At 47.5% G+C, this 13,561-nt stretch overlaps 2 long non-coding RNA genes across 2 annotated transcripts in view; one reads left to right on the top strand and one right to left on the bottom strand.

The window, feature by feature from the left end:
- Positions 1-4,473: 4,473 nt before the first annotated feature.
- LOC122212952 lies at positions 4,474-5,738 on the bottom strand. Its single transcript, XR_006199371.1, has 3 exons — positions 5,583-5,738; positions 5,196-5,477; positions 4,474-4,795 (listed from the first exon to the last, which is right to left on the bottom strand). It is a non-coding gene; the product is annotated as an uncharacterized LOC122212952 (long non-coding RNA).
- A 110-nt stretch (positions 5,739-5,848) lies between these two features.
- Positions 5,849-13,561, top strand: part of LOC122212953 — a 75,754-nt gene continuing 68,041 nt past the window's right edge. The window contains exon 1 of the long non-coding RNA XR_006199372.1: positions 5,849-6,011. This is a non-coding gene — a long non-coding RNA (uncharacterized LOC122212953). The remainder of the gene's footprint in view (positions 6,012-13,561) is intronic.

Below are 13,561 nucleotides of genomic sequence, written 5' to 3'. Positions count from 1 at the left end.
TTCGCCTTGGTGACAGAATGGCTGTTGTCTCAACCCAGGGCCTGGGAGAAGGAAGATGCCATGAGGTGGGCCGAGTGCCCTGAAGAGAGCACAGAGGACACGCTGAGAGAATTCCCTGAGACAAGGATTGTGGCTTTCCCCTTCTCCTTGGCAGATGGGACAGGCCTGTGATCGTGCACTTAATTACATGTCACTTTAAGATACAGAGTCTCCCCGGTGGACACGGAGAAGAGACAGGGGCACCCTGGAGAGCTCTCACTGGAGCAAAGTAAACCCTATAGGAGCTGGATCAGAATGCATTGTGGGAATTAATTATATTTACCAGTGAGCTTTTTTTTACCTTTTATTTCGTAAATTTTGTCTTTTTCCTGGATTCAAGGAGAGCAGGAGAGCACACGGTTTAACTCGTCAAATGTAATAAATAAATAAATCCAGTAAATGTAAGTAAATAAATAAATCCAGGAATGAGTGTCTCCCATCACCCACCCCTCCCAGTCTCTTCCAGACATTTTTTTTTTTTTTAAGATTTCATTTTCCGGGGGCGCCTGGGTGGCTCAGTCTGTTAAGCGGCCAACTTCAGCTCAGGTCACGATCTCGCGGTCTGTGAGTTCGAGCCCCGTGTCGGGCTCTGTGCTGGCCGCTCAGAATCTGGAGCCTGTTTCAGATTCTGTGTCTCCCTCTCTCTGACCCTCCCCGATTCGTGCTCTGTCTCTCTCTGTCTCAAAAATAAATAAACGTTGAAAAAAAAATTTAAAGATTTCATTTTTCGTAAGCTTATTTATTTTGGAGAGAGAGATAGCAAGCAGGGGAGGGGCAGAGACAGAATCCAAAGCAGGCTCCACGCTGTCACCACAGAGTCTGATAACGGGGCTCAAACTCATGAACCGTGAGATCATGGCCTGAGCCGAAATCAAGAGTCGGACGCTTAACCGACTGAGCCACCCAGACGCTCCTAAGATTTCATTTTTACAAGTAATCTCCACATCCAATGCGGGGCTCAGACTTATAACCTAGAGTTAAGAGTCGCACGCTCCACTGACTGAGCCAGCCAAGCGCTCGCTCTCCAGATGTTTCTATACGCCTGTCTTAACGATCAGTGTGCCAGGAAGGCGAGGTCACAGTAGCCTCTGTTGCTACTAGAACTCTCAAAAGTGAGGGAAGCCGGGTGCCTGGGTGGCTCAGTCGGTTGAGCGTCTGACTTCGGCTCAGGTCATGATCTCACAGTTCGTGGGTTCAAGTCCCGTGTCGGACTCTGTGCTGACAGCTCAGAGCCTGGAGCCTGCTTCCCATTCTGTGTGGGCCTCCCCCTTGCACTCTCTCTCTCTCTCAAAAATAAATAAACGTTTAAAAATGTTAATGAAAAAAACGAGGTAAGCTATTCTGTAAACGGGCTTCCTAGTTCCTTTTCCTTCATTTAAGAGCTTTAGTAGAGGAATATTAAGCTTCAAGATCTTCCTTTTTCCTAGTACTGACCTACTGTGAAAGTCACTTTTAGCACTTCCCCAAATCCTAATTTTGTGTCCGGTACAGAAGATACTTTAATTAGACTGGCCCACATTTTTACCACACGGATTTGAGACTAGAGGGATAGGTAGACTTTCCACATCTATATCTATCTATCTATCTATCTATCTATCTATTTTAATGTTTATGAGAGACAGAGCGTGAGTAGGGAGGGGCAGAGAGAGAGAGAGAGATACACACAGAATCTGAAGCAGGCTCCAGGCTCTGAGCTGTCAGCACAGAGCCCGACGTGGGGCTCAAACTCACAAGCCGTGAGATCATGACCTGAGCTGAAGTCAGACACTTCACCGTCTGAGCCACCCAGGTGCCCCTACCTTTCCACATCTATAAACGGCAACTTAGAAAGTGAGAATAGAACAGTGCAGCTAAAAAGAACTTAAGAGATCATTTAGTCCAAATTCCTTAATTACAGAGAGGAAGTGAGAGTCAGAGAAGGAGAGTGATGTGCCCTGGATTGCACAGCTAATTAATCATCGAATTCAGGGGAAACTCAGGTCTTCTAGTCCACAGAAACACTCAAAGGTCCACCCTGGTTCCCAGCAGGCTGGACTACCAGTGGGTGTGGCAACTTTCTAGCAGATGGGGAGCGGGGGGACCACGGCCGGCCCCTGGTCAGGCATTAAGATACCTGGCTTCTCTATTTCTTCCTGCAAAAGCGGTACATGAGGAGAACCTTCGCTTCTTCTGGAAAGGCCCTCTGTTCCTGGGACAGGGACCCAGCGTGGTGGCTGCATGGAGATCTGTCCGAGACAAGTGGACAGTATACAATGTAAGAAGCACAAGGTGGTCCTCACTAGGATGTCTGGGCCTGCCTCTGGAACATTCTTGTCTCTGGGTTTTTCACGTGATCTCACCGAATTACCCCCGAATCCAGAATGCATTTCATTTACTTTGGTGAAGCATGGCAGTTTTTGGAAGAAAGGAAATGAATCAAGTTTAGATCAAACAAAAAGGTTACCAACACTTCCCACAAGGTTGGTGATTACTAAGAATTAAAAATTCAGATTAAGGGGGTGCCTGGGTGGCTTAGTCAGTTGAGCGTCTGACTTCAGTTCAGGTCATGATGTCACAGTTTGTGAGTTCGAGCCCTGAATCGGGCTCTGTGCTGACAGCTCAGAGCCTGGACCCTGCTTTGGATTCTGTGTCTCCCTCTCTCTCTGCCCCTCCTCAGCTCAGACTCTGTCTCTGTCTGTCTCTCTCTCAAGAATAAATAAACATTAAAAAAAAAATCGGATTAATATATACGGTAGTGTAGCTTCATAAGGGACATAAATGTCTAGTATATTCTAACATGTGTATTAATTTCCAGGGTCATCTTCATAAATGGGTAAAGCTTCCATAGATTCATAGGAACATATGGCCATATATTCATATTATGTATACATAATATACATATGTAATACACACACATATATATACAAATATATACCTATATATTTATATAATACATATTTGTTACATATATATTACATATATGCATTCACATATGGGACATATATATTAATATGAATATGTTATTTATATGTGTATATCACATGCATATATTACAGAATATACATGTGTTATGCATACATAATATGTATATATGTGTGTATCCTTATATACACATCCATATATTCATATGCAAATGTGGAAATTTTACCCATTTATGAAGATGGGCTTGGAAATTAATAAAGATGTTGGGACATACTAAGTATTTATATATATATGCACATACATACAAACATACACATATACATGCATATATTAATAGATTACATATGTATATATGCAAACCTTTCTTTCTCAATATATGAGAATCCTGTGGGATCCCTCTCTCTTCACATGCATATATATGTGTGTATGTTGTATACCTTTCTCTTTCTTATTTTTTCTTTTCTTTTTCCTCAAGAAGAGGAAGGGAGAGAACAAAGAGAGGAGGGTTGACCAAAAAATGTTCACACATTAATAAGAGAAGAATAAATGCTTAATCATAATAGTTAATGACACACACCCTTTGAAAATCTCATCTGTTTTCACCTAAAGGAAAGATATTGTAAAAGAACATTCTAAAATGAAAGAAACTCTTTTTTCTGTTTTCTAAAACCAACAAAGGCTACCTTGTATTGAAAGTCATTATGGCAAAAGCATTAGGAAGGAAGGACCGTTTAAAGTTAAATCTGTCATTAATTTACTAACTCCTCACTTGAATCTCATAAATAATTTTAAGTAGAAAAGGTTGTCCAATGTGATTAAGGCCATTATTTCATGCTGAAGTAGCCCACAGGCTTTTCTAGGGTAAAAATCTCTCCATAAAAAGAAGAACTAAGGTTTCTTCAAGGTTAAGGGTCTTTGGAGCCTATTCCGTGAGATATATTACCATAGAGATGATGGAGTGTGTAGAAGTCGTCTGAGAAGATTACACCAGGCTTCCCAAGGTGAGAGGTATCTGAACGAAAACAGATTATATTATTTTAAGAAGATTTGCTGGTGTTCGATTTCCCAAATGAATCATAATGCTGTCTGCTTCCTAAAAACCTAACATCTGTATTGAGAAAATGATAGCCTTGGTGTCATTTAGTTCATTCAACAAATATTTATTGAACACATCCTGTGTGCCAGACAGATTTCTGGGTTCTTGGGATCCAGCAGTGAACCAGATGAAGTCCCTGCCCCCAAAGACCTCATAACCTAATGGGAGGCAACGAAAAGATAAAGCAATGAATGTAAAAGCCAGCAGAATTCCTACTCCATCAAGAAACAGACAAGTAGGCAATGAAAAGCTCCGTGGCGAGCTTGTTGGACAAGGAGAGGATTGAGAGGAGACAGGCTGTCTTTCCAGAGCAAGTGATGTTGAGCTGAGACCCAAAGGCTGAGGAGGAGCTGGTATAGCCAATGTAGGTGGGGGTTTGAGGTGGAGGGAAGGAAGGAGTGTTGCCGGCCAGATCATGCGGGACCTTGTAGACCACGTTCAGGAATTTGAAATTTATTTTCAGAGCAGCGGGAAGCCACCGTGGAGTTTTTAGTAGCCAAGTGACCTGGGCAAATTTTGTTTCATAAGATCCTCTTGATGGGAGTTGGAGGAGGGACAAGATCCCAGATAGGAAGGGCATCAGGATTCAGCCAGGGAAGAGACAATAGCACATGGCCGGCTCTGGAGAGTGGCAGCGAGAGCTAAGACAAGAGCCAGTACCTTCCTTGTGCCAAATATTCTTCTAAGTGCTCACATGCACCATCTCCTTGAATCTTCGTAGCATCCTCACCAGGAAGGTCTTTTATTACCACCTACGTTCTGTAAATGAGGAAACCAGAGAGGCTGAGTTACTTGCATAACCAAGTGGTAGATGTGGGACTTGAATCTACTTCAGCTGGCTGCAAGTTTAACCACTTCCCTACAGATCTCTCTCAAGAGGGAGGCTCATTAGAGGGATATTGAGAAAGTGGACTTGAGAGCGTTCAGTGACTGCGGTTCGGAGTCATGAGGAAGGATGATGCCCGGGCGGGGGTGGTATTGCCTTCCAATGGGAGGAGAATGGAAGGTTTTTGGGGGGGGGTGGGGGATGGGGGCGAGGGGGAGGTGTCCAGTTGAATTACAGATCTAGTGCTCCAGTGCCAGTTCTGGACTGGAAGTGCAGACTTGGGAGTCTTCTCAACCTGATCGTAATTAGACTCAAGGGAGTAGACGAACTTACCTAGTGAGAGTGTGTACGGTGACGGGAGAAGATAGCTTAGTGCCCCCCGAAGACTCCAACACGTAGGGAATGGGTGACTTGAAAAAGACTGACAGGATGTACCCAGAGAAGTCGGAGAAAATCAGAGGACTTGGTCGTCATCGAAATCGAGATGATGTTTCCAGAAGTCGAGGACTGCTGGGCAGGGTCAGATGCTGTCCAGCAAGGTGAGGACTCCACTGGCCTTAACAGCAATGAGGTCCCTGGTGAGAACACTGTAGCGGACCGGTGGTAGTAGGCGGACTGCGGTGGGGAACGAAGATAATGAGCGTAGGAGCGAGGTGGTTGGGGAAGGGGACACGGGGAAAGGGGGAGGAAGTTGGTTTGATTTTTAAATACAGGAACCACCTGTGTTCTTCTCCTCGGGTGCTGACGGCAAGGAGGTGGCTCAGAAAAAAATGACAGATGGAGCAGAGAGGGGACCAAAGAACCGGCTCTTTGAGACGAGGTGGAGTTTAGAGTCCGGCTGGAAGGGGTGGGTGCGGAGGCGGATGTGTCCACAGGCTTGGTGGTGGGTGGTCAAGGGCTTTCCTGTTAGAGGCATTGACGTCATAAAGGGGAGGTGTGTTGAGGTCAGAAGCGTGAGGGGGGAGAAGCATGAGTCAACCGGAGCAGCGGCCCTGTGAGAGAGCAGATCGCAGGCAACACGGAGGGCCCCGTGGAGTCTGGCAGTCATGAATTTATGGTGGCACCAGTCTGCGAGGTCATCTGATCTTCTCAAGCAGAGTTCAGCAGCCCAGGTGTACAAAGAGCTCAGAAACTGTCGCATGATCCGAGGTGAGGTTTTTCCGGGTGTTTGGGGAGGGTGGATGATACGAGACGACGAAGCAAGAGAGGTGGGGGTCCGCGAGGGCCTGGCTGAGGAGGCAGATCGTGGAGTCTCAGCTGGATGGGGAAAATAGGGAGCGAGGGGACAGATCCTTGCTCTGACTTTCTCATGGACTCTGTTACTTCGGGCAAATTGCCACAGATCTCTGGGATTCGGTCCCCCCCCCGCCGCTTGTGAGTGAGGGTGTTGGCTCGTTTGGTCAACATCCCTCCCAGTTCCAAAGTTCTGCGGTTCAATTTTGCAAAAATGCAGGCACTCTCAGACCATGAGTGAGAAACAGCTGCCAGTTCTTTCTAATCACCGGGGTCAAACGATCTGCACTATGCTGGAGAAGCACATTCCATTAATGTTTCTAGACCATCAATGCAACTCTTTAATTTTCTCATGCAAAGATGAAAAATGCTCAGGGCCCTTCCCCTAAACCAAGCCTAACCGTCTCAGGGACGTTGGTGATCCAGCCCTGCTGTGTACTTCCCAATCTGCACTTGATTCAATTAGATTCAACTTAAAAACAGATCGATGAGTGTCTGCGCTGCATGAGATACCGAGACAGCAGTTGCAGGGGATACAAAGAGAGCTACAGTCCTTGCCCTGTTATAGTCTAGGAGGAAGAATAAGACCGGTCAGAAATAAATGTGTTGGGATGTGAATCTTTGTATTCAACTCATGAAACCGTTTCTTTCTATATTTCTAACAACGTAATTTCTGTTTTGAGCCTGCTTTTTACCAGATTGGAATAAACTCAGTGGGGGTCCCCACCATTTTGGGGGTCATGACTAATTCTCGGGACTTACATAATCGTAAGGCATCAGTTATGAGGTGCCTTTATGGTCCTCAATACCATCTGTCAGCACTATCCGTTGAAACATCCATTGCCCCCCTGTGGTTCTACATTATCAGTTCATGCAGGTGTCCGTAGGGACATACTCATTTGCTCTGCATGGTCCCTTTAGGACTTTTTGTTTCTCTCTGCTACTTCTAGGCCTTTCTGGGCTACATGGTAATCACCGGGACTCTTCCCGGCATGCTTAAACACACCATTATGGACTGAATGTTTGTGTCCCCTCTACCCCCACAATTTCTGTGTTGAAATCCTAACCCCCAAAATAATGGCATCAGGAGGTGGGGCCTTTGGGAGGTGATTAGGTCATGAGGGAAGAGCCCTCATGAATGGGATTAACACCCTTATAAAGGAGATCCCAGAGACTTCCCTCAATCCTCCTGCCACGTGAGGACACATCGAGAAAACAGCCATCTGTGAACAGGGAAGTTGGGTTCTTGCCACACACCAAATCTTCTGGTGCTTTGATCCTGGACTTCCAACTTCTAGAACTCTGAACAATACGTTTCTGTTGTTTATAGGCCACCCGGTCTATGACACTTCATTATAGCAGCCCGAAAAGACTAAGACACACACCCTCCATTAATTTTCCTCAGAGGATCTTACTACGTCCCCCAACGTCCTATGTGGAACAGGAGATCAAATGTCCCTCCAGGACCAATTGACATTTGGGCTCTCCTCTCCTCACTTGCCCTCCTTTTTTCCTTCTTACTTCCAGCCCTGAGAATCTTCTGGTGTGGGAAGACTGGGCAGGCATGGTAGGAATTACGCTATTACAAATTATACGTGCTTCCAAATTCTTGGTCTATGCCGCGAGCCATTTGTCACATGAGGAAGCTTCTTCTTCTCTCTCTTTTCTGCTCCATCACATCCCTGTAAGGCAACGAACACAGAATGGACTCACTGTGTGAATGTGGAGAAGAGCAAAGGGGAAAAAGAATTCAGGGAAACCGTGGGCCCCATTTCATACAAGGCAGAAATAGGGTGTGTTACGAGATGGACGAGCACTGTGCTCTGGGATTCAAACTGAATCAATGGAGATATTTAGTTGCACAGGGAAGAAATGAAAGTTGGCTAACTGGAGAAAAGAAAAACACGGGGTTCATTCGAAGGATTCTGGGTAGCTCGCTGAAGAGGAAAGGGAGAGCTTAACAGATGCTTTGAGAATAACGGGAACCAGGCCAGTGGTGGTGGTTGCGACAGGAGGAATCCAGGAGTGTGGTGACCAAATGACTCAGCTCCAACCACCCTCCGACTGCTTTGTTACCCCTCAGGAGAAAAGCCTCAGGAGGTTGGATCTGATTGGCGGAGCTTGGGTCACATGACGATACCTGTAGCCAAAGCTTCTCTACCTGGAAGTTCCAGCAGACCTAATGGAAAGGGGGAGAAGCCGAGCTCCCGAGAAGAGGGGAAGTACAGGAACATAGGGGTGGGTGGAGGTGAACAAAACGGCTAACGCCTGCTCAGGAGGAATGAGAACATCTCCGTTGAAGAAACCAGGCAAGTTGAGAGGAAAGGGCATTTGTGAAGGACTTGGAAGGTTGGGTGCTGACGGCCCAGAGACAGGTAATATGAGACTCTCAGAAACTATCTGAGAACAGTTTTGCTAGAGGTTAGTATAGGAGTCGGGGAAGGAGACAAGGTTGATAGGGTTAAAAAGGTGGACTTTGGAGCCACAGAAAGAAATCTGAGTGGGGGATTGTTATGGAGTGAATTGTGTCCCTCGCAAAAATTCATACGGTAAAGACTTCACTCCCAATAGCTCAGAATGTGACTGTGTTTGGAGATAGGATTTTTAAAAATTTTCAAAGAATGTCTATTGATTTATTTTGAGACAGAGAGAGAGAGAGAACAAGCAGGGGAGGGGCAGAGAGAGAGAGAGAGAGGGAGAGAGAGAATCCCAAGGCGGCTCTGTGCGGTCAGCGGAGAGCCCAGCGTGGGGCTCGATCTCACGGATCGGATTGTGAGATCGTGACCCGAGCTGATATCAAGACGCTTAACCCACTGAGCATCCCTGGCGTCCCAGAGATGGGAGTTTTAAAGAGGTAACTAGGTTAAACTGAGGTCATTGGGGGAGGGGGGCTGATTCAATATGACTGGTGTCCTTATGAGAAGAAGAGTTTTGGACACAGCCGCGCACAAAGGGCCGACCGTGCGAAGATACGGCATAAAGATGGCCATCTACAAGCCTGGCAGAGGCCTCAGAAGAAACCAACGCTGCCAGCACTTTGATCCTAGATTTCTTGCTCCAGAAACATGAGAAAATGAATTTCTGCCGTTTAAGCCCCCGTTATGGCAGCTCTAGCAAACTCATATGGGATTTTTTTTTCTTATTTTCAAAGCAATGGGTATTTAAAGAGGAGAGTTGCATAGTCAAACTTATGCTTCAGGGAAACAGGTGTAACCATGGTATATAAGGGGAGGAAGGATGCAGCGCCTGGAGACCGGGAGATCGTGAGAAGGCTATCGCATTTGTCTTCCGAAGGGTAGCTGACGACACTCGCTTGGGGAGTAGCATGTGGGTGGAGAAGAGGCTAGGGATATGGCCTCCGCGATGGGAATGTGACTCCCAAGGTTTGGTCACAAACTGAACGTTGGAGGAGAGGGAACTAGAGGTGTTTTAGATTTTTCTAACATGTTAACCAGGAGGATGGGGTACCAAAAGGGGACTCTTGACTACGAGTGACAAAAATAACCCAGTTCAAATTAGCTCAGGAAACATGAAGTCAGTTAGCTGATGTCATTGTGAAATCCAGGGGCGGGGTTGGGGGGGGAGCCACCGATTTTCCACAGCCCTGGTTTCAGGTGCTCAGAGGCTGTTGTTAGTGCCTGACCCTCCCTCTGTCTTGGCTTCGCTTCCTTTGCGTGTCTTGGCTTCCTTCCATGTTTTCTGTGCGGCCGGGAAAGGCGGTTACACCATCCTGACAGTTGGTGACCTAAGAAGAGACCCTCCAGCTGCCTCTCCATACCCATATGCCAACTCCTGCTGAGGTCAGGTGCTAAGTCTTTGGTCCCATCGGTGTGAGCCGGAAGATGCGACACGGCCCATCCGTGAAAGCTTGGTCATGCCTCCTCCCGGTCGGGCTAAGCGGGGAAACCGACTGGCAGTCCCACTAGACGAAAAGGCAGTAGTCTGCCAGCGAAAACCGAGACGCGGGGCAGACAGAAACAGGAGATACCCACGCCAGCGAGTTTGGGTTTGGATATTTTACGTTTGGACACGTCAACATCGAGTCACGGCTGGGGTGCGGGGAAGGTGCGGCGACGGAGCGCTCGGCGATAGCCTGGGTTCGGCGCACAAGAGAGGGAGGTCACCCACACAGAGGCTGCGGTGAGGACCACCGTCGTGGGTATGTGTTCCGAAAGGGAGAGTGGCCGTGGGCAACGAGGGCTGAGGGAGTGACTGAAACGTTAGGGAATTTCTACGTTTGGTACAAGAGAAAAGGAAGAAAATACAGGAGCAGTTGGAGAGGACAGGCTGTGCAGAGCATGTACATTTATGGAAGCCAAGTGAGCACAGTGTTTCAAGGAGGGAGTGATAATGAGTAGACTTCAGAGGCAGAGGTGGATGACCGAGGAAAGACGGGAGATTAGTAGATACTTAGGGGCTGACGGTGTCCTCCTAATGCCTTTGGGGATAGTGAGCAGTGCCACTGGAGAATGGCTACATTTTTTTTAAGTGTTTACTTATTTTTGAGAGAGAGAGAGAGAGAGAGGGGGTGGGGGAGGAGCAGAGAGAGAGGAGGACAGAGGATCCGAAGCGGGCTCTGTGCTGACAGCAGCGAACAAGATGCGGGGTTCAAACCCACCAACCGTGAGATCATGACCTGAGGCCACGTCGGACGCTCCACGAATTGAGCCACCCAAAGTGCCCAAGAATGCTTACGTTTCTACAACTTCCATCTTGAGGGGCAACCATCACCGACAAAGTTCATGGGCAGGGCAAGGTATTCAGATGTGGACTCAGAACTTTCAACTTTAGGGGCATGTTAGTAAGAGATTGTGCGAACTCGTCGAGGTATCCTCAGCTAGCTTATGAGGAAACTGAGGCCCAGAGGCGGCCACGGCTTGCGTGAGACCCCCGTGGGGTCTGGTAGAAGAATGAGGGTGGCCAACCAAACCCTTGAACCCGGGCGGGCACACCACCCTAGGCTTCCCGCGCTGGGGCCTTCCTCTACACCGGGAGGCACCTGCTCAGATGCTTCTGGAAGGTAAAACAAATAAGTGAAGCAGGCGACTGTGACCCTGGAGAGACCATGCCCCGTTAGCGGTGACCCCTGTTCATTCCGCTCAGCTGACCACTGCCACAGGAGAATGAGGGGTGTTGTCCAGATTTCGTTTTCCAAGAGGAGCAGTTCATCTGAATTTTCATGTGACACTGCGCACTCTTTAGGCAGCCAATTTAAAAACATGAAAATCCTGGTGTGAACAGAACAAGTTTGTGGTTCGGCTGCCAGTTTACGTCCTTGGCTGTAAACCTCGATGATGCGGGGGAGAGGGAACTGGCCGAGACACAGAGGAAAGCGAGCGTAGGCCGGCTTCGCCTCCTGCTTACTTTTGCTGGAGACTTGGGTGGGCACAAGGTTCCCTGGGGCTCCTGAAAACCAGGATACTCCAGTACAGCTGGACAGCGTGTGGGACTTTCGCAGCCATCTGTGGTCCGCGTAGCCCCCCTCTTATCTTTCATGTGAGGCTGGGAAATTCTTTAGTGATCGCTGTTCTTTCCGTGCTGGAGTGAAAGATACTAACGTGGTCTGGGAGAAGGTGGGGCGGAAGGTTTTGTGAATTTTGCAGTTATGATTAACGCTGGGACATCTCATTCACTCTGCTCTTGATTGTTGCCCGCTATGGACGAGATAACGAGTTACACCTTGTACGGTGGGTGAGATTACGATCCTGTTGCTGTGGGTAAAATGAGGCAGGGCGGAGGACTGTCTTGGACAGATCAGGCATTCAGGGAGTGGGGACTTGCCTTACGGCCTCCACACATAGGGATCTGACTGGACTCCTACTGGAAAGAAACAAACCACGTCATCCATGGGATGTAGGTTGTACGAATTACTTCAAAGTGTTTGTTTCACTTCTGGTATTCAGAGTCAGGAGACCAAATATTTAAACATGAGAATTGCAGTAACACCTTGGTTTGCGAGCACAATTCGTTCCAGAAACATGCTTGTCATCCAAAGCACTCATCTATATCGAAAGCAACTTTCAAGAACCATTGGTTCCGTTGCGACCATGTGACCTTCGGCATCACGTGCCATGCGTATTGCAAGACATCGCTCGTCTATCAAGTTGCAACTTTTTGGAAATGTGTGCTTGTCTTTCGGAACCCTCCCAGAAGCAGCTACCTGGAGTCCCAGGTTTTGCTGTATTTGCTACCGCGATCCATACAAAAATTGCCTTCTGTTATTATGCCATTAGTGATTCTTTTTCACTACGTGGTAGGGCCACGTTTCAAAAGGGGATTTAATGGTGAGAATCCGTTATCCGCTTACACTGAATTTTATCACCCGGGTGACTGTTGAATGTTTACAATACGCATAAGTAGCTATAGGAGTTTGTAAAGAAAAGGGATGCTTTTTATCTTTGGTTTGTAGAAATCAGTATCGCTGTCTTGATTCACAGTGAAAAAGAAAAATACCAATCAGAAGGAAGGTGTGGCTTCACTCTTGGCAGAGACAGAGGATAATAGCAGGTCACGAAGAGTCTTGGCTTATACCTTGCGGCATTCCAGGTGGGATTCCGTGGGGCCTCCCACAAGTGAAGGTCACAGGCGGGGGGCCAGACAACATGTTTGCTTGCTCTACTGACACGTATGTGGTTCCCATGAACTCTATCGTAAACATATGTGGGGTTTTCAGCCAATTTTTGGTAAGAGACATTGTATTTCAGGGTCTTCTATCGGCCAAATGTGACGGAAACATTACCAGATATTTTCAAATAAAAATAATGTTGTACCAAGTAAAATGTAAAGTCCATTGAATTAGTTCACCATCACGAACTTGAACTCTTGTGAATATGAGTCGTCACCTGCCAATGCCGGGGCGACCGTGCCATCCTTGTGTGAGCCCTGAGGGTCCTGATCCCCAGGGCTCCACCCCACGAGATTATTCTGCCCAACAGACCCCACCACTGCCCGGCTTGGGTTCAGAGGCGCACATCGTGTTCTGCCACCAGCTCCCGGAGCTCAGTGTCTGGCTGGAGCAGAGCTGGACGCGACACGCAGATCTCTTGAAAAACTGAATGACGCAGGATTGTGACAAGGGATGAATTCTAAGGTCGTATCACTCGCACATCTGACTCTGAGCGGTAGGGAATATGAGAAAGGCAGGAAATGTAGGTAGGAAGGAGGGGACTGGAAGGGGAACTTGGAACAGCCTGGCTTATGGGATCTCATGCGACCTCCGGAAACACCAAGGAACGTTCTTTCTCTCTTCGCTGTCCTTCCACACACCCATATTCGGGGAAAATTCCAGTTGAAAGTCCTCAGGCACCACCACTTAGTCTTTTTTTTATTATTTATTTTTTATTTTTTTTATTTTGAGAGAGAGAGCGTGTGTGCGGGGGAGCAGAGAAGAGAGAGAGAGAGAAAGACTCACAAGCAGGCTCTGTGCGGACAGTGCAGAGCCCGATGTGGGGCTCGTCCCCCAAACT

Source organism: Panthera leo, chromosome A2 (assembly GCF_018350215.1).
Source record: "Panthera leo isolate Ple1 chromosome A2, P.leo_Ple1_pat1.1, whole genome shotgun sequence".
NCBI classification, from domain to species: Eukaryota; Metazoa; Chordata; class Mammalia; order Carnivora; family Felidae; genus Panthera; species Panthera leo.
This window is presented reverse-complemented; position numbering and strand designations above follow the sequence as displayed.